The following is a 21,649-nucleotide window of genomic DNA, read 5'->3' on the forward strand; positions in this document are numbered from 1 at the left end:
TTAGTCTCTGGCTCTGAACATCAAAGATGAAAGCACCTATTCAGATGCTGTGCTAAGGGAAAGCTGCTCTCTGTGATTCTACCACCTCCTCCACTGACTTCAGGCTATGCTAATTAATTAATCTGTGACAAGACTCCTTCTCCCTCCCTGCCTGCCCTGTGCAACAGAACCCTCGTATAGACACTTTTGTGTGTGTCCATCCACACAGATGCACAGAGAGACACATTTAAACTGAGTCATATAAGTCCTTAGACACAAATTATTGAGTTTGGGTTGAATTACTTTGATTTTCCTGGTTTCCAAAAGGAAAAATGACTAAAGAAAAGATCAAATGCCACAAGCTCCTTTATTAAAGATAAGTGACTTCAGAAGCACTGTCACATTGGGTCAAGGAGAGTAAACCAGATACACACTGCAAGTCTCCCCTTCCTTTTACTGATCAGGTAGCCTCAGCCGTGCCAAACTCTGCTGATCTGTGATGCTGAACTGTCTGCCTGCTTTTGGGGCTGACCGTCCACACCCCTGGCAAGCTGCAGCTGAACGCTGGGCTGAAAGCAACTGGATCTGAAGGGCTGAGAGGCACAGTGCCACCTACCACTGGCTAATTAAGAATGTTATTTCTCACACATTTGTGTCACGAGGGGAGGACTAAAAGCCTGTTAGCTGTCTTCAGTTACGGGTATTTTGGTGTGGAGTGCTGCTTAGCATGAAAAGTGGCAGATTAGACTTTCAAGCACCCTTTGACAGCAGCAGGAAAGCTGAGGGTGCACTGAGGAATGCTAATACTGGAAAACTAGGAACATCTTGATTGTTAATTCTGCTGAAGCTAGCAGAGCAAAGAAGAAAAATAAAGGGGCTTTCTCCTGCTCATAACCCCTAGGCTTCATAAATGCATCACACTTGCTTATTGTCAATTTGCTTGGGAAATCACTGCTGACATCTCACCTAAGAGTCTATTGTCATTCCAGTCAGGCTGTCTTGCACTTACATTGGAGATTTCTTGGATTTTTACCAGCTTTAAATGATATTTAAAGTAGGCAGATGAACATTTAAATTAAAAGGTTAATTGAAACTGAAATATTGCAGTGGCACAGTTTAATTTGTTTCCACTAACATGTTTATTAGCTTAATTTAATATTTACAGACCCAAGGCAAAGGAAAAGTTGTGAGCCTGTTTACACACACACACACGAGCAAATGTACCTTATTCAGAAGATAAATAGCCATTAGTAACCCTTAAAGCCAGTAGTCTGGGAGTGCATTTGCAAAACAAGGGACATTTTTCTGTAGCCAAGGGCTGAACTTTGTATGGCTTCCTGTCAGTCACCAGTTTAGTTCATGGTTCTTCAGGAAGTCTTCAAAGTTGTGGAGAGAAAGAGCTTACATTGTGCAAATGCTTGGGGCAGGAAATCATGGAATGGCTTAGGTTGGAAAGGACCTTAGAGATCATCTGCTCCAACCTCCCCACCACGAGCAGGGATGTCTCAACCAGACTTGGCTACTCAAGTCCTCATTCAACCTGGCCTCAGGGAAGAGGCATCCACAACCTCCCTGGGCAGCCTGTTCCAGAGTCCCACCACCCTTGACTGAAGAGCTTCCTCAGATCCAGTCTAAACCTACTTTCCCTCAGCTTAAAACTATTCTTTCATGTCCTATTGATAGAGAGCCTTATGAAAAGTCCCTCTCCATCCTTTCTGTAGGATCCATTCAGTTCTTGGAAGGCAGCTTTAAGTCCCCCTGGACTCCTCTTTTCTAGGCTGAACGACCCCAGTTCTCTCAGCCTATCCTCACAGCAGAGGTGTTCCAGCTCTTGGATCATCTTTGTGGCCATCCTCCAGAGCCACTCCAACAGCTCTGTGCAATTCTTGTGATGGGGACACCAGAAATGCTAGTAAGGTCTTCTGCCTGACAGAAGATGACCAAATAAATGATTCTTTTTGTCATCTCTGTAGACTTTTTGAGACTAACCAGCAAGATCCTTACGCCTCTGTTTTGAATCCTGACCAAAACTCAGGATGAGAAAAGTCACAACTAGGATGAGGATTGCAGTGATCTCAACAGTTTGTGGAAAGAGAAGGAATTTCATTTTCCATTTCCCCAAGTGTTCTGCCCCTGTCTCTGAAACAAAAGCTTTGTGTGGAAATTGGAATTTCTAATAGAAATAGAACAATCTACACAGCATATTTTGACATTAAGTGCTGACAGATGAGAGAATATGTCTTCATAATGGTGACAGGTTGGGCTTGATGATCTTTGAGGTCTCTTCTAACCTTGGTGATTCTGTGATTATCACAGAATCACCAAGGTTGGAAGAGACCTCAAAGATCATAGAGTCCAACCTGTCACCACAGACCTCATGACTAAACCATGGCACCAAGTGCCACGTCCAATCCCCTCTTGAACACCTCCAGGGATGGTGACTCCACCACCTCCCTGGGCAGCACATTCCCTAATGACACCCCAAAAGCAGTAAGGGAAGAGTTAATGTGGTTTAGTAGCTGGAAGCAAGGAAAGCTATCAGTGTGTGACTGCCAGCCCACCCCAGAGACCTGACTGCCAGAATTTCTCATTTAGTCTGCAGAAGTATCTGAACTTTTCCTGTTTTTCAACTTGCCCATAATGGTGCTTTTGATCTTGAGTTAGCTGTTGACATGAATGTTGCACAGGTGTAACTGTTGGAAGGGGATGGTAAAGATCTGAAGTCCCATTCTAGTGTCTGAAACTCTGGTCTTTCAGGGACGTAATGCCAGGGCTGCAAGTCTATTCGTTCAGAGGTTGGTCTCTTCTCCCAGGCAACCAGCACCAGAACAAGAGGGCACAGTCTCAAGCTGTGCCAGGGGAGGTTTAGGCTGGAGGTTAGGAGGAAGTTCCACAGAGAGAGAGGGATTGCCCATTGGAATGCGCTGCCCGGGGAGGTGGTGGAGTCACCATCCCTGGAGGTGTTCAGGAGGAAACTTGATGGGGTGCTTGGTGCCATGGTTTGGTTGATTAGGTGGTGTTGGATGATAGGTTGGACACGATGATCTTGAAGATCACTTCCAACCTGGTTTATTCTATTGTATTCTACCTGGGAAAACACTAATCTATCTTCCCTTCCACTGCAGCTGATCAGAGGTGAACAGGCGGAGTCGTGTCTCCCCTTTAAGATCAGATGTGGCTCAGTTGGTAGTGCATAAGACCCTTAGTGGGAAGGTCGTGAGTTCAAGCCTGCAGTGGGGCAGTAGCATCCTCCCTACTCTAGTCATGAGGTCTGTGGTGACAGGTTGGACTCGATGATCTTTGAGGTCTCTTCCAACCTTAGTGATACTAAATAGGAAAGGTCTCACTGGTGTGCTGGGGGCAGAACCAACCATGACTCTGCTGGTTTCAGCATACTCCATTTGGTTTTTGCAGCTTGCAAAGGGCAGGACCATGTGAGCTACTGCTAGTAAGAGTCCTGTCCCTTTAAGTTCCTGTGGTATCAGATGAAAACTAAGTATGCAAAAACACCTGCAGGCCAGGAAGAAAAGTTGGAGTGGTTATGCCTGCATTTTATTATAGCTTTCCCTACCATGAGTTATTGCATAAAAATAGGCAGTGGTTTAAACTTCTCTCTTCTGGGAGTGTCCCATGCAGTCTCTGTGCCTTTTCATTCTCTCTTTCCTATAGTCACAGTTTGCTAGTTACACTTTTCCTGTCAAACTTCTGGGCAGCTAAGGGATAGATTACTTTCACTGGAATCAGTGACTGAAATTACTGCATCAAGATCATTAGGTTAATTTCCTGTCTTTGTAAACCAGCATGTGATTTTAAATCTAAAATTATCTGAAGTGGATAAAGATGTGGGGAGAGTGAACTGATATAATGATGCATAAAATCTCCCAGCAGCGAGTGTTTCGCATCTGCCGCTTAAGGCTGAAGGAGATCATATCATTTAGAGCAAACACCACCTTGTGAATGGAGTATCTCACTGTAATTAGAGAGCAGGAGTTGATCTACAGACTGCTGTCATCCATTGCTTATCAGTTGTTATTTCTGATATTGCTGTTCTGGACACCCCCTTGATTGTGAGTCTCTTCACATGAAGATTTAACCTTGCAGCATTCTAATTTTACCGCTGCAACACTACAAAGCAGACAAACATACAGGCTAGACAGTTTTAAGAGACCACAGAATCGTTCAGCTTGGAAGAGACCTTCAAGATCATCAAGTCCAGCTGTTCACCCAGCACTGCCAGGTCACCAATAAACCAGGGCCAGGCATAGAGGAACCTGGGGGTACTGGTTGACTGTAGGCAATGGCATCCTGGCCTGTATCAGGAACAGTGTGGCCAGCAGGAGCAGGGAGGTCATTCTGCCCCTGGACACTGCACTGGTTAGGCCACACCTTGAGTACTGTGTCCAGTTCTGGGCCACTCAGTTTAGGAAAGATGTTGAGTTGCTGGAATGTGTCCAGAGAAGGGCAACAAAGCTGGGGAGGGGTTTGGAGCACAGCCCTGTGGGGAGAGGCTGAGGGAACTGGGGTTGCTTAGCCTGGAGAAGAGGAGGCTCAGGAGAGACCTCATTGCTCTCTGCAACTACTAGAAGAAAGGTTGTAGCCAGGTGGGGGTTGGTCTCTTCTCCCAGGCAACCAGCACCAGAACAAGAGGACACAGTCTCAAGCTGCACCAGGGGAAGTTTAGACTGGATGTTAGGAGGAAGTTCTTTGCAGAGAGAGCGATTGCCCATTGGAATGTGCTGCCCCATTGGGGGTGTTTAGGAAGAGTCTTGATGGGGTGCTCGATGCCATGGTTTAGTTGACTAGATGGTGTTGGATGATGGGTTGGATGCAATGATCTTGGTCTCTTCCAACCTGGTTTATTCTGTTTTCATTGCCTAGCTTGATTTTTCTGCAGGGGTGGGGGGAGAGAATGAGAACTCTTCCCTTGGAAAGGACAGGCAGCTAATGGGCATCTTACAGTATATCCAGAAACAGAAGTATCCTAAATCACAGGTTGTGTTTGAAAACAGACCATTATGGCTAAAATTAGACATCAGGAAAATCCCAGTAACGCTGACTTCATTGTCACTGAAATGAGAGAAAGCCTTCCCATTGATGTGAGGGGAACTGGGATTAAACTCTGTTATGTTCTATAGAAGATTAAGAGATTTACTTCTTTCACACATGGTCATACCTACCCTTTCTCTTCTGTTTTCTGCTCTTAATTGTGTTGTGCTGGAAAAGAGCCCCTGGAAAGTTCACAACCTTTAGGAAAGATGGGCTGCCAGCAGGGAAGCAGCGTCAATCAGTGCAGGCCAGGCATGGCTGCCCATGTCAGCCCGTGCCTTTAGCTCCCAAGCAAGAGGATATTCCACTTGACAGGGCTGCAACAACAACAAAAAACTCCAGGTGGATTTCAACAGGCTTCGAATCCCCAGTGTTAAAAGGAGACATTTTCGACGTGTTTGCTGAGGCTTTTGAATTCAATCGAAGACAGGCTCCATAAGAGGGGGGGCAGGCTGCACTTGTGAAACTTAATGTCTTGGTTATCAACCTAAGGGAGTGAGACTGCAGCCAGCTAAGTCATAGCAATACTCAAAGTAAGTGGATTCTCTCTTATAAAATTGTTTATTTCCAGGGGCAGCTATTAAGTTTTGTCCTTTCTCTGTCTGGCAGAAGTCTAAGGAACAGGGACCAGTGTCAGGGCTGTCTTTGTAGGCGTTGCTCCTGGGAGAGATAACCTAGGGACTTGCAAGCAAGGAGTGCATTGTAGAGTGGCCAGCCTGGAAGGGAGGAGCAGGGCTCATAGCAGGATGCCATGTTTTCACAGTAAAATTTGCAGTGTTTGTTCCGGCCAAGAGAAGTTTGCCACGATGTTTTGCTCCAGTGCTCATGGCAACTCTGGCCAGCAGCCCTCGAACGCAAAGCTCCTGAAGTGTCTGCTCTTCATCTTTCACAGCAAAACTTTGGCCTAGCTCCTAAAAAAAAACCCCAACAACATAAAACCTTTCTTTTAAAGAACAAATATTTACTTTCCCACACGATCACCTGTCTGGAATACAAAAGATAAGAAAGACATTTTCATTTTTAAGGTCACCCTGTGGAAAAGGATGAGAAGTGTATGCCAAAGGCCCTTTCTTTCCAAATCTCTATTTATTCCCCCCTCCCTCCATAAATATCAGCATAAACTGTATCATAGTATCAGTCAGGGTTGGAAGGGACCACAAGGATCACCCAGTTCCAACCCCTCTGCCATGGGCAGGGACACCCCACACTAGATCAGGCTGGACAGAGCCTCATCCAGCCTGCTCTTAAACACCTCAGGGGATGGCACCCCAACCACCTCCCTGGACAACCCATTCCAGGGCTTCACCACTCTCATGGTGAAGAACTTCCTCCTCACATCCAGCCTGAATCTCCCCATCTCCAGCTTCATTCCATTCCCCCTAGTCCTATCACTACCTGAGATCCTGAGAAGTCCTTCCCCAGCCTTCTTGTAGGCCCCCTTCAGATACTGGAAGGCCACAATTAGGTCACCTCGGAACCTTCTCTTCTGCAGACTGAACAGCCCCAACTCCTTCAGTCTGTCCTCATAGGAGAGGTGCTCCAGCCCTCTGATCATCCTTGTGGCCCTTCTCTGGATGCCTTCCAGCACGTCCATATCCCTCTTGTAATAGGGGCTCCAGAACTGGAGGCAGTACTCCAGGTGGGGTCTCACCAGAGCTGAGTAGAGGGGGAGGATCACCTCCCTTGACCTGGTGGCCACACTTCTCCTGATGCAGCCCAGGATCTGATTGGCTTTGCAAGCTGCAGCTGATGCATATACTGAAATTTGTGTGTGTTTACAGGTAGATCCATGAGTTTAAGAACAGATAAAGCACCTTTGTAGCAGGACAGAAATGGTCCAGATGATGTATTTTGCCGGGGAAGCACAGGATAATCTGTGTAGAAATCTCTTTCTGTGGATAAGAATATAGCCACAAAAAGATTATTCTGAGTAGCTGTTGCCTGTGGGAAGCTCTAAATATTTAATTTTAAAAGGTTTTTCTATCCCACATATGCTCAGGTGTTAACCTGCTTTGCAGTCAACGTTTGCAGTCCTAGGGAAACAAACCGGCTTTTATCCTGATGTAATCGAATGTGTGCAGATGTGATCTCGGTTTGGGTTTGTTGTGCATGAGCAGAATGGAAACATCTTTTATTTGGCCATTTTGAGAGAGTGCTGGATTTGAAAGGGTTTGTGTGTTTGTTTTTTTTTTCTTTCCTAATCCTTTGCCATATCTAAAACCAGGCAGCCAGGAGAAAGATTGTGTGTGTCTTTTTGATGCTGGCAAATACATTATTCAAGCGTGATAAGAGGCCTCTGTTTAAAATAACGTTTGTTCCTGGGTTTTCTGCTGAAATTTTAGAGGTGAACAGAAAGCATTACCCTATGAAGCACAGGATTTGGTGCTCAGTATCCTTCCTCTGCAGAGTAGCTCATGTAAAACTGTTCCAGGATCTTGAGTTTTTGGCACCATTCAGGAATTCATCTGATGGCATGAACTGTTGCTGGCAGATGGAGCAACTTCCAGGGGCTTAAAAATGTTGATTCTCCAACTCTTTCTTAAGTGCCCTAGTTTATCATTTTTATGTGTGTGTGTTTCTACAGTTTCATAAACTTATAAATCTTACCAAATTCTAAAACCCTTTAATGATTTCTAGTCTCCTCCTCAAGTCAGTGACACCACTTCACAGAATCACCAAGGTTGGAAGAGACCTCAAAGATCATCAGGTCCAACCTGTCACCACAGACCTCATGACTAAACCATGGCACCAAGTGCCACATCCAATCCCCTCTTGAACACCTCCAGGGACGGTGACTCCACCACCTCCCTGGGCAGCACATTCCAATGGCTAACAACTCTCTCTGTGAAGAACTTTCTCCTCACCTCCAGCCCAAACTTCCCCTGGCACAGCTTGAGACTGTGTCCTCTTGTTCTGGTGCTGCTTGCCTGGGAGAAGAGACCAACCCCCTCCTGGCTACAGCCACCCTTCAGGTAGTTTTAGAGAGCAATGAGGTCTCCCCTGAGCCTCCTCTTCTCCAGGCTAAACAACCCCAGCTCCCTCAGCCTCTCCTCATAGGGCTGTGCTCATGGCCTCTCCCCAGCCTCGTTGCCTTTCTTTAGACACATTCAAGAATCTCAATATCCTTCTTAAACTGAGGGGCCCAGAACTGGACACAGGACTCAAGGTGTGGCCTAACCAGTGCTGAGTACAGGGCAGAATGACTTCCCTGCTCCTGCTGGCCACGCTATTCTTGATGCATGCCAGGATGCCATTGGCCTTCTTGGGCACCTGGGCACACTGCTGGCTCATGTTTAGGTGGCTGTCAGTCAGCACCCCCAGGTCCCTTTCTGTTTGGCAGCTCTCCAGCCACTCCAACCCCAGCCTGTAGCTCTGCATGGGGTTGTTGTGGCCAAAGTGCAGCACCTGGCACTTGGATTTGTTGAGTTTCAGTCAGAACAGCTTCAGGAGGTGTTTCTGTAATGATCTATTGAGATGTAGCTATTTGTGTCCCAACCTCGAGTATTTGTCCTGCATAGCTAACATGATTATCGAAAGTGCATGTTGGTTTTCTTCCTAATGCCAGATCTTAGATGAAAATAAACTTTGAAGGGATCCTGTTATGGGGGTTTTGCCCTCATTATCTTGACCTTAATTAATTCTGCAGGTTATTTATAGCTCCATGTCTGCTGTGGTGAAACCTTCACAGGCAGACTGACTCTGTCAGAAACTGTGTACTTGAAAAAATTCCAGGGTCGTTTCTGCTTTAGAGTAGGTTCTTACATCCAGCCTGGCTTCTCGGGGGCCAGGATCTTACATCCAGCCTGGATACTCAGGGGCCAGGATCTTACATCCAGCCTGGCTTCTCGGGGACCAGGATCTTACATCCAGCCTGGCTTCTCGGGGGCCAGGATCTTACATCCAGCCTGGCTTCTCGGGGGCCAGGATCTTACATCCAGCCTGGCTTCTCGGGGGCCAGGATCTTACATCCAGCCTGGATACTCAGGGGCCAGGATCTTACATCCAGCCTGGATACTCAGTGGCCGGGATCTTACATCCAGCCTGGCTTCTCGGGGGCCAGGATCTTACATCCAGCCTGGCTTCTCGGGGGCCAGGATCTTACATCCAGCCTGGATACTCAGGGGCCAGGATCTTACATCCAGCCTGGCTTCTCGGGGACCAGGATCTTACATCCAGCCTGGCTTCTCGGGGGCCAGGATCTTACATCTAGCCTGGCTTCTCGGGGGCCAGGGTCTTACTCCAGCCTGGCTTCTCAGGGACCCCTCTGGGCTTCTGTTGTGGGAAGCCCTGCTGATGTAGCCATCTCACATGACTGACATAGTATCATATTATCAGTCAGGGTTGGAAGGGATCACAAGGATCATCTAGTTACAACTTCCCTGCCAGGGGCAGGGACACCCCACACTAGATCAGGCTGGCCAGAGCCTCATCCAGCCTGGGCTTAAACACCTCCATACATACAAATACGAATACATACAAAATACTACCTCCAGAAGTGCTACCCTGTAGTGTTTTCTCACTTCACTTGAACCTCTGATGCTGTGCATTAGCTGGCACAACTGTATCAGCCTGTTGCTGATACAGTGAGGAATGACTGGCACTTGATGCAAACAAATCTTACGGTGTTGGAGATTGCCAGTGGAAATCCTTCCATGCCTCTTCTCAGCTGCATAAAAATGAGGTGCATGCAAGAGAACACCACCAAATAGCCTTTCTTTGACAAAAAGTTCAACACTCTATAGCATACAGGTGTGTTCCAACCAAAGGCATTTGTCCTTTCTGTCTGGTCTACAAAATAGGATTGAGTGGTAAAATAGTAAGTAAAAAATAAGTAAGCAAAATGGAATCGTAAGCAGCTGCGGGTGTGGGGGAGGAGGGGAAGCCTCTCTGGATTTTTCAGGTCCCCTTTTCAACTCATTTGTGTTGTAAAACCACACTTCCACAGGCTTGCTTAGAACCAGGCCTGCAGCTAAATATTTACCCAACAGATTTTGTTAAATCATGTTCAGTGCCTCTGGAAATGAATTCACACCTCTAATTCCTAAGTACCCTTTGCCTCTGGGCATCTCTAGTGAAATGCAGGTATTAGAAGAGATGAAATAGAGTTGAGATAACTGATAAGCTGAGTCAATAAGCAATGGACTGAGAGGACAGAGTGATCCTTTGTCTCTCCAGGGTTTAGAAATGGAAATTTTGGAGCTGAAAAACTGAACTTGACTGGGTTATTTCAGGTCCTTCAGATGATGTTTGAGAAGGATTTTCAGTTGGGCTATCAGGCTTCCTGCATTCTCCAGGTCATCTCTAGCCCTTCCCAAGTTAGATCTCCTGGGGAAAAAGCAGCAGGCATGTGGAGGTCCCGCCACCCACTGCACCAATGGTACATGAGGAGGAAAGTTCTGTAGGAAATCAGCATCAGCACCTGGTGACAGCCCACACAGCTGGGGGTGCAGCTGGAGCATGGACACTGTCTTCTTGGAAGTGCCTTGGTCAGGAAGAAAAGCAGCAAAGTGGTCAGCTGTCCCTGAGCAGTCAGCTGTATGTTCATTGAGCAGCCTCACTGAAGTCCCTGGCAGGGCAAAGAATTATCCTGCACAGGTGAAAATGGTTGACATACAGCATGTAAAACATCCATCTTCTGTTAGAGCTTTATGCAAATGATTGCCTTGTTTTCAATATATGTAGGATAGGCCTCAGCAGAAAGAGAAGGAAGATGAAATCTTTGCAAATTAATTTGAGGAAGCTTAGTCTTTGTGGAATGTGACAGGAGCACCTGCAGTGGCCTCATGGTGCTGAGTGGCTGTCTCAGCTGCTTTGGCACTCCTTGTAACCCGCTGCTAACGTTACAAAAGTCATTTTCCCACAGCAGTTGATGTGTTCTGTGCATCCTAGAGCAGTGCTTGAGTAGGAGCATGTCTTCTCTCTCAGCTGCCCTTAGATGAGTGTTTCTGAGAAGCTATCTGCTTCATTTTACATGAACAAAAGCCTCTTTCAACAACTGTTTGGGGATTTCAAAGCAGATCAGGAGTCTTTACAGCCCTAGCTGCCAGTTTGATTAGCTGTGCTGCTTCTGGGCTTTCCTGTGCTCCCCTTGGCTTTCTTCAGGTTCCTTCCTCACAGTGGGAAAGGTAGATCCAAGACACCGAATTGAAAGTCTGCTTGCAAGCATAATTCTACCAACTGAAATGTTTATGCTGCGTTGGAAGGATTTTAATAACCAAAATGTTCTTTTATGATATAATTAATACTGGTTTATTAAAAAATGTGTTCTTCTTCAAGCATATTTTGCATAAACAACAGTAGCTCGAGTTCTGCAGGGTCCAAAGTGCATGTCTGAGAGGGAAGAGCAGGATCAGTGCCTGGTGTGCAGCAGCCTGTTTCTGCTGTGTCTGTTTACAAACATCCCCAGCCATTATCTTTGCATTCAATACTTCAAGCATTAGCTTTCTGTTCTGGCTTAGCCTGGGAGACTATTTGCTACATAATGATGCTGTATTTCATTTTCTTCTGTGCACCATTGTAATAATTATCATGCCTAATAAAATAATGTCAGATTTTAATTAGGTTAAAAGTAATTTGGGATATTAAGGCTTTTATTTGAGGAAAATAAACCAGCCAATAGTGCATATCAAGCTGTCCATTTCTTTTTGTTTGCATTTGCTTTCATTTCCTGTCAGCCTTTACTTGTTGAAATAAGGGAGGGTTGTTGTTGGGTTTTTTTATCCCCCCCTTTAATTGTTTTTAAGTTACTGCAGCCCTTCACAGCCTTACCTCTATCACTTTGATGTTGTAGTGAGGACATAAGATGCCTGGCTTGCTATTTATTAAATGGGGAGTTATGCAAAAAAATCCTGTTCCTAGTAAATAGCTGCACCTTATTAATCACTCAAATTAATTAACTAGACTGATGTGAAAGGGTATGGTAATGTTACCGGAGAGCAGCCCAGCAACGGGAGGCCTACATTTGCTGGGAGGCAAAGACAGCATACATTTGCATCAAAGACACTTTTGTAACAGCAAAGCTTATGCTAACCTTCTGTGGTGGGATACTCCAGGAATAAGCAATGATGTAGGAACTGACATGAAATGTAGTTTGCTTCACTGTTCACTTCCATAAGTGTCCTGAATATCATCTCAACGTGCATCCAAGTATTGAAGAGAAGGATGAAATGGGGGGGAAATCTTTCTGTTTCTTACACCCTTCTCCTTAATTCTGTCATTCCTTTTGCTTTCCAAGTGACATCCAGCACTCTGTAAGATTCCACATCACATGTGGAGGACGTATGTTCTCTGTTAGGCAGATCTCTGCACGTGACTGAAGCTTGTCTTGTGTGTGGAGATATTCTGACTCCTTGAAGTGCTAGTTCCAAGAACACAATACACTTTCATATACATTGTTTGTAGGCTGTTCTTTTTGTTAAGTGTTTAAGAACTAAACAGAAGACCTTTGAGCCCAGGTCAGCAGTCCTTTCCTCTTCAGTTAAGTAGTTGATTGGCATCAATGGGCTTTGAGTCCAGTCTGTGTGTAAAGGATAGATTCAGCAAAGCTTTTGCTGACTTGGAGGTTGCCTCAGAAGGCGGCTCAGAGATGCTCATATTTGCCTGTAATTTCTCACTACTTAAATTTTTAACAGATGCAGGCATCTCATTGCTGGGATTTTTTTTCCTCCTGTTTCTTCTGTTATCACATAGTGCTGCCAGCCTACCTGTTCTGTTTCTGTTAGATCTGACTGTATTGCTGTACCGTCCATGGGTGTGCAGGCAGGCAGGTAGGGAACACGAACAGACAGACACTGACTCCAATCATTCTGCCTTTGGAATAGTTAGCATCTCAACTGACTATCTTGAGGGATTGAGCTGTTAGAGCTAAGGCTGCCAAGTAAAATCAGCCATGCATGTGGAACTTGTTTTCCCACCACAAACGCAGAGACTGAAGACTTGCGTCCTTCAGCGTGATGTGGTACTTCAAAACAGAATTAAAAGCAACACATTGGCATCTGCTTTAAAAGAATCCTCAGCTGAAAACAGCCACTGAAACGACCAAACTGCATTGCATTTATCCAATCAGGATCTTCAGGCCCCTCACAGAAGGGATATGGCCAGGTAAAATAAGAGTAAATCTCCCATTTCGTTACTCCCAGACAACAGCTAATTGCTAAAAATGCCTTCTTTAGCTATTAATTAGATCAGCCTGTAGGCTGCTCTCGCTTGCATTAAGGATCTGATTTCTCTCTGCGTGAAATTCATACAGACTCAGTAATCAAAGCTTTTTTTTTTTTGTCTCAGAAGGTATGCTTAACCCAAATATGCTCATAAATTTGTTCATTCCCATCCTAGTGCCATTCTTCTGTCCTAGTGCCTGCTCTCGCTGAACTTCACGACAAATTAACAGCTACCACTACAAAAGGATTTATTTGAGCAATTTAATCAGTGCCTCATCATTCTTAATTGATTTTTCCACCTTTCCCCCAGTTAGATGTGGAGATACTTGGATTTCCATTGGAATGGGCTTCAAGATTCATTTGGGTTTTGTAGCTGTCTTGTGTAGATACAATTCAGACTCTGGTTTGGTGCATTCAGTTGTTAGAATGTTTCAGACAATTAAAAAGTGACAAAGTTTAAATTCTTGTGGGATGGCAGTTGAGTAATGGAAGGGTTTTTTTTCCTTAGCTGATAAGGATTTTTTTTAGCTTCTCTCAGTCAGTGACTATTCAACTAATTGTTTGGATGCTGAAAGGTTTGATCAGGTAAGGTTACAGAAGCCTCTCTGTTGAAGAATTTGACTGCCCAACAATACTTTGCATTTTAGTGAGAGATTTTCACAGGGAACAACAAAGGAGCTCAATAATTTCAGCTGCCTGGGAATGCGCCTTCTCCCACAGCTACCATTTGGTTTATTTAGTTGTTGTTATAATTCTGAGGAGATGAAAGTACCTACTGTCCTACAGCAAATAATCATCAAATCCCTATTTACAGAAACTGACAACTTGGATTATTAAAATTGGCAGAAGCCAGGAAATGCTTCCCAACGCAATTGTATCACTGACAGTTTACTCCTAATGAATTTGAGTTTAATTAGGGTAGCACAAGAAGAACTGAAAGATCCTTTTGACTAGGTATAAGAGTTCAATTATATGTGAAATCCTGCAACCTCCTTTGTGTCCCCACAATGGCAAATAAAAAGGCCTGAGAGAAAAGGAGAGTACCAAAGTATCAGAGTATCAATTACCTGCTTCCTGTGATAACGTCCTTACCACTTTTTACCCTTTGAGTTTCATTACCTTTTTCCCTATGAATTAGTCCCAACCAACTGAAAGAAGCACAGCTGTAAATCTGAGTGTTTAAGGGTGATCAATACTTTATTGATCTCGTATTTTTCAGAAGAAAAAAGTCGGTTTTAAACCACCATACATTGAGAGTGAAACAACGGCTTGGGTGAAACCCAGCTGCGTGTTGAGGGTGTGACAAAACCCAGCAGCCAAGCAGATTCGACATGGTCACCTTTTGGCTCCAAGTTTTTGGGGGTTTCTTCTCTTGCTGTGTTTTCACAGTGTAACTAAGGTTGGAAGAGACCTCGAGGATCATCGAGTCCAACCTATGAGTGTAACAAAAGAGAAATCACTGTTAGCAGAGGCTATTTCTAACTACCCCTCGGCTAAACCGAGGCTCTGAAACGCTGTGCATGAGTGTACAGGAAATCGATAGCTGCTTTATTTGTTTTAAAGCATTTAATAAAACTTAGACAAAATATAATTTTAAAGCAGGCATTTGAACAGGGCTTTGAAAAGCTGCATTGAAATCGGTGCCAGCCAGCTAAAAAAATCAATCCCTGCTCTGCCCTGGTCTGTTTATCGGAACGGTTATCAGAAGTGATGGCAGTGAAGCCCTGCAGAAGAGTGAAGATAGCCAAGATAGAAGTCAAAGGAGAATTAAATGTATTATTTTTCTTGTAATCCTGAAAATTGCAAAATGTGGCAAAAATAAGAAGCAGGCTTGCTGAGGCTCGTGTTGGAGATGAGCTTAGCAACAGCTTTTGTTTTCCTCCTTCACTGTAAAAAAGCTCATCTAGATAAAACACAAACATGCATTGTAAGTGCAATGCAATTATACCTAGCCTCAGGACAGAGCACTGAACAATTCTGTGATAGTGCCAAAGATTAGTCCTGGAATGTAAAACTGAGAGAGACCTATTAGGGATGTGCTTCATTAAAAGATGTGGCACAAGGCATTCATAAGGTACCAATAAATCCATTAAGGGGAAGAGGACTTTGAAATGGCCGTTCACGATTCTTGTTATTAACTTCAAGGATTGCTGAGGTTGGTGACTTTGCAAAGACAGTTTTAGCTAGCACTCACTGTCCCTTTTAACTCTCTGTCCTCCAGTCCAAATTCACTTTGAAATAAGCAGCCTTCACTGTGCTCTAGTTGGCTGAGCAGCAGCCACCTGCCAGGGATGAATTTAGAGGAGAAGAGGAAAAATCTGTGGAAAATTTCCTCTCTCGTATTGCTGTGAATGCTGCATAAACAGCACTCCAAAACTAGCTGTTAACTACAGCTTTTAAGCTCCTCATCAAGTCTCTGCAAGCTAGACCCTAGCAGGCTTTCATTTTAATAAATCAACATTTCTGATGCTGGTAGATCCTGAAAAGAAACGTGAATTTGTTATGTGTGGAGGGCGTTTGGAGAGCACTGTCCTGAACAAAGGCAGACAATAAGCCTGCCCAGCTGAAGAATGTTACTGTGGTCTGCTCAGAGCTGGGTTTAAATGTTGACCAGCTGCATAGAAAATAGCATCTGGTTTGTCAACAGCAGGAAAAATAGCCACTGAGAAACCAGCACGGTTCTCTGTATCCTAATGCTTCCAATTCCCAGAGATACCAAAGCAAATAGCTAACATTTGACATTTTGTGGGAGAAAAGAGACAAAAAAATAGCTGTTTGTATCAGGAGCTGAAGGTCTCCTTGCTGAGGAGCTACAGACTGCTCAGGTAAAGGCTACTCAAGCCTGGCTGATATTTTCTACCAAGCAATGGTACTTTCCAAAGGTGGTCTTGAGATACTTGAGCAAAACATCCAGCTAGTAGTTGCATCCCACAATGCTCCCAAGCATATCAGAGCTGCAGTCAGCACAACTGGACCAGACTTGGGCAGAGAAAAGTGTTTCTCTTTTTTCCTCGGTGCCTCCTGCAGTGGGAAACCCAACTTCTATGCAGCCTGAAATCAGGACTGTCAGGAATGTCACCAGTCAGGATTTGGATCCTCTATTATCAAATGCATGTCTGTGTCACAGCCATCACAGGGGACTTGATAAAATTTTTCATGCCACAATTAATCAATTTCAGCAGAGGCTTTTCCTCCCTGGCATGCTTCCTGCCTCCCTGGGGCACTTCATCTGGCATGGACCGATGCGATGGGCCTGTCTGGGAGTGTTAATGGGGTGGCTTTTCTCAGAGCCATCAAACTCTATGTGTGTGAGGTAAGGAATTCTGGACAGTATATGGATCTCTTCCCAGGGGAGCTCCTTCTCCAGGTATACAGCCAATTACTTCCTTTGATATTTTTTTTGTGGAGCTAATGATTTAATCATTGCTTTTCCCATGCAGGGGTAGCTGAAGAATTGGAAATGCTCACATGTCAAGAAGGATGATGTCAAACAGGGGTTGATAAAATATATTATTTACCGTTTAAATACTAGAGCAAGAAAAACACTTGTGGGAAAGAAACTATTACAGTACTCCTAAATCAATGCAGCACAACAGCAAAGGAAAGCAAAACGAGGCATTTAGTTCTCTCTTTATGTGCATTATATAATATTCCCTCCCAGGTTTTATAAACAAATAAAGTGTATGAAAGAAATAGACCAGCTATATATCTGATACATGATCAGCATGAAGATGAAATTGTAATCCAAAGGGATCAAATCAAACTAAATGATTTCTTTCTCTACTGCAGACGTCATCAAAAGTTTCCAGCTTGAAATCCAGGTAGAAAAGAAACCTTCCCAGTGCCTTTTGCAGAGGCTTGAAACCTTATGCTTCAAATGATTTCTGCTCTGGAATGGCTGTAATATATTGCAGCCTTAATACCTTGCTAATTGGTACCTTGCTAATTAGCCCGTGACAAGAATTTTAATGAGCTGCTCGGTAGGTGTTCTCCCGACCTACAGTGGAGGAGCAGCTTCCTGGGGGGGGAAGTGAAAGGAAAAAGATAGTGAGAGGATCAATGGCAGACAAATAAAATCTAATCCTTGCTATGGGAAGAATTTGCATTAATTAATATTTTTCAGAGTTATGTCTCTAATAATTTAATCTGTTTTATAGAGTACATGAAAGTTGACTTTGTGAATTTCTCTTTTCTCTTTTGGAACAAATGGTCCTTTTTTTTCCACCCCCCCCTGTGACTTGATCATGTGTTGTAAGCACAATGAGAAGTATTGGAACATGACTGCAGTCAGCTGTTCTCATGGCCAGCCGCAGGGACCGAGCTGAGCACATCTCAGGCTTGGAGACTGAGTCTGTGTAACCTGAGTTAAGGAGCTGAGCTGAGTACCTGTGAGCTGGATCTAAGTGAACAGGGCTGAAAAGAGAGATAATCAACACCCATGACCAATGGTGTTAGTTGAGCCTGGGCCATAGCACATCCTAGAGTTAAAAATGCATATGAAAAGCTTGGAAGACACAGTTGGGTGCCTGTCAGCTCAGTAACAATATTGATGGGCATCACCTGTTGTTTTTCTACTAGGAAAAGATGTGAAGGAGGGGTAGAAAGGCAACAAAGCTGGTGAAGGGTCTAGAGAACAAGTCTTCTGACAAGTGGCTTGAGGGAACTGGGGTTGTTTAGTCTGGAGGAGAGGAGGCTAAGGGGAGACCTCACTGCTCCCTACAACTCCCTGAAAGGAGATTATAGGAAAGTGGTGGAAGCCTGGAGTTTTTATGGCCAGGATGGATGTGGCTCTGAGCAACCTGATCTAGTGTGAGGTGTCCTTGCCCATGGCAGGGGTTTGGAACTGGATGATCCTTGAGATCACTTCCAACCCTGACAATTCTGTGATCTGTGAGTGTTGGTCTCTTCTCCCTAGTGTCAGATGATGGAACGAGAGGAAGTGGCCTGTAGCTGTGCCAGGGGAGGTTTGAGTTGGTTACTAAGAGAATCTTCTGTATTGAAAGAGTGCTCAGGCACTGGAACAGGCTACCCAGGGAGCTGGTGGAGTCCCTGTCCCTGGCAGTGTTCAAGAGATGTGTGAGTATGGCACTTTGGGACATGTTTATAGTGAGCATGGTGGTCTTAAGTCAATCTTTGGACTTGATGATCTTAGAGAGGTCTGTGGTGACAGGTTGGACTCGATGATCCTCAAGGTCTCTTCCAACCTTAGTGATACTGTGATAGAGGTCTTTTCCAACTGAAACAATTCTGTGATTCCAAGATACCTATCTGAAAACACTGCCACTGCTAATGTTCTTCTCATCTTAACAGCATACATCCCCTTGCAGAGGATTCTAGGCTTGTCACATGGCACCAAAGCTACTTGAAAATCTGCACACCACCTAGTGCAGTGAGAGTCTTAAAAACATAAACACAAAGTTTCTTCCCTCCCCATGGAGGCCTGAGTTGTGTGTGTATAAATATAAAGTTATTTGTCAGGTCTGGTAATCCCCACAAGACCCAGCAGTGAAAAGGGTGATTCAGTTTTGGTAGATAATGGGACATTATGAGGAATGATGTTCAGGTCCAGGGAACATTTTATATAAGGAGATATAAACATCAATAAAAGTTAAGGAGAGGATGAATTGCACAGAAGGGAAAACCAGCTAATGATTTTTTTTTACCCCGCTGAAGGGACACATTAGGAGTGAGCTCTCTGAAGGAAGAGGAGAAATTGCTGTGCAGTATCACAGTATCACTTAGGTTGGAAAGGACCTCGAGGATCATCGAGTCCAACCTATCAACACAGGCCCCATGACTAGACCATGGCACCAAGTGCCACGTCCAATCTCCTCTTGAACGCCTCCAGGGTCGATGACTCAACCACCTCCCTGGGCAACCCGTTCCAATGATGAATGACTCGCTCGGTGAAGAACTTCCTCCTCACCTCGAGTCTAAACCTCCCCTGGCGCAGCTTGAGACTGTGTCCTCTTGTTCTGGTGCTGGTTGCCTGAGAGAAGAGACCAACGCCTTCCTGGCTACAACCACCCTTCAGGTAGTTGTAGAGGGCAATGAGGTCACCCCTGAGCCTCCTCTTCTCCAGGCTAAACAATCCCAGCTCCCTCAGCCTCTCCTCACAGGGCTGTGTTCAAGGCCTCTCCCCAGCCTTGTTGCCCTTCTCTGGACACGCTCAAGTGTTTCGATGTCCTTCTTAAACTGAGGGGCCCAGAACTGGACACAGGACTCAAGGTGCAGCCTAACCAAAGCAGAGTACAGGGGCACAATGACTTCCCTGCTCCTGCTGGCCACACTATTCCTAATGCAGGCCAGGATGCTATTGGCCCTCCTGGCCACCTGGGCACACTGTTGGCTCATATTCAGGCAGCTGTCGATCAGCACCCCCAGGTCCCTCTCTGTTTGGGAGCTCTCAGCCACTCCGACCCCAGCCTGTAGCTCTGCATGGGATTGCCGTGGCCAAAGTGCAGCACTCGGCACTTGGACTTGTTGAATGCAAGTTTGCATTATTTGAGAGATATCTCCTTTTATTTCATTTTGACTGGGACAATTATTCCACATGGTGCCTAAGGTCACAGGTAAGCCACATTCCAGTGGATGCATTGTAGATATTTTCAATCTAGGGAATGGTTTTATCCCAGAGGCAGTATGAGGTGGTGGAAGCACCATCCCTGGAGGTTTTTAAGACCAGGCTGGATGTGGCTCTGAGCAACCTGATCTAGTGTGAGAGTTGTTAGCCATTGGAATGTGCTGCCCAGGGAGGTGGTGGAGTCACCATCCCTGGAGGTGTTCAAGAGGGGATTAGACGTGGCACTTGGTGCCATGGTTTAGTCATGATGTCTGTGGTGGCAGGTTGGACTTGATGATCTTGGAGGTCTCTTCCAACCTTGGTGATTCTGTGTGATTCTGTGTCCCTGCCTACGGCAGGGGGGTTGGAACTAGATGATCCTTGAGGTCCCTTCCAACCCTAACAATTCTATGATTCTGTGAGGGGGAAGGTTAGGCTCGAGGTGAGGAGAAAGTTCTTCATGGAGAGAGTCATTCGTCATTGGAATGTGCTGCCCAGGGAGGTGGTGGAGTCACCGTCCCTGGAGGTGTTCAAGGGGAGATTGGATGTGGCACTTGGTGCCATGGTCTAGTCATGAGGTCTGTGGTGACAGGTTGGACTCGATGATCTTGGAGGTCTCTTCCAACCTTAGTGATACTGTGATATCCTGTGATACTGTGATGAGGGGAGGGAGAATAAAGTCATACCCCTTTTGGTTTTGACACAGGTTGCAATGCACGCTGTGACTCTAACGTGGATGTTAGGGAATGTTGGTGGAAGGAAAACAGCAAATTAATACATGGACAAAAAAAATCCTGTGAGATTGAAGTGTAAACTGTATTGTGAAAGCAGAAGGTGATGGTGTAACCCTTGTGCCAAAACCAAAATAACCCAGCCTCAGACAATTAATGTGAAGTGCCCATGGTCTGAGAATCACTTGCACGTTGTAGAATGATTCTCAGTACAGCAGAAGTCAGAGAAAATTATGATGGCCTGTGACCCACTCTACAAATAATAAAAGTTAATCTACAACTGTATTTGCTCTGAAGTATTCACTTAAGTGCCCTGCCTGGTGAATGATGCTATCTTTTCCCGGGGCTTTATTAACCCACCTGTCCCGCGAGGTCTGGCCATTTGTCATGGCAAATTTGTCTCCTACTGTGAGTTCGATTAGAACCAGAAAGAGGTGGGGAGCTCAAGCTGAGGTCAGGGGGATTACCTCGGTTTTTCATCCTTTATGGGCAGAGATTTAAGGCAGATCCAGATACAAAAGGCATTAGCACTTGCTGTCTAATTAGGCTGCAGGTTGGGCCTGGTGTATCTTGAGGTATATCTGGTCCTGCAGGTAGATGTGAGTCTTCCATGGCACCTCTAAGCTAGCAAGACACCAGCTGCCTGCAGGTCAGAGGCTGTGTGGCTGCTTCTGTAAAGCACTGCACTGGAAGCTGTGCCCTCTGCAGGGAAACAGAATGTATTAGCTCACACTTAATGCCATGCTGCACACATCTGTATCACTTCTGGCCAAATTAGAGGTGAATAAGGGTGAACTTCCCTGCAAACAGGCTACAGCCACATCCTTCATTCCATTCCTAGTGGGACTGCTGCTTGCATCACAAAATGTCCACATAGACAGCACTTTAGTGAAGCCTTTATCAGTTCTCTGTGAAGTGAATAGGCTGTTTGGAAAAGGCAGCTGTGATGTGTCACTGCTTTGTTTGAACCTTTTGGAAGGTAAAACCCCCCACAAAATCAAGCATCTTTTACGTGGTGGCTTTGCTTTCTCTAAGAGATAAAAGGGAACTGGTTTTCTATCCTGAGTCCTTCAGCATCCAGTGCTTTTATTCTTCCTGTTATATACATCTCTGGGTTTGCTATGGTGGAATATTTTGGGTTGCAGGTCTCCACAGAACATGTTCCTTATATC

At 45.1% G+C, this 21,649-nt stretch overlaps 1 protein-coding gene across 9 annotated transcripts in view; it reads left to right on the forward strand.

Moving 5' to 3' along the window:
- DTNA (dystrobrevin alpha) overlaps nucleotides 1–21,649 on the forward strand; it is a 244,510-nt gene that overhangs the window by 120,604 nt on the left and 102,257 nt on the right. The window lies entirely within an intron of this gene.

The sequence above is a fragment of the Melanerpes formicivorus genome, unplaced genomic scaffold (genome assembly GCF_026170545.1).
Source record: "Melanerpes formicivorus ecotype bairdi unplaced genomic scaffold, bMelFor1.0.p_v2 SCAF_42, whole genome shotgun sequence".
NCBI classification, from domain to species: Eukaryota; Metazoa; Chordata; class Aves; order Piciformes; family Picidae; genus Melanerpes; species Melanerpes formicivorus.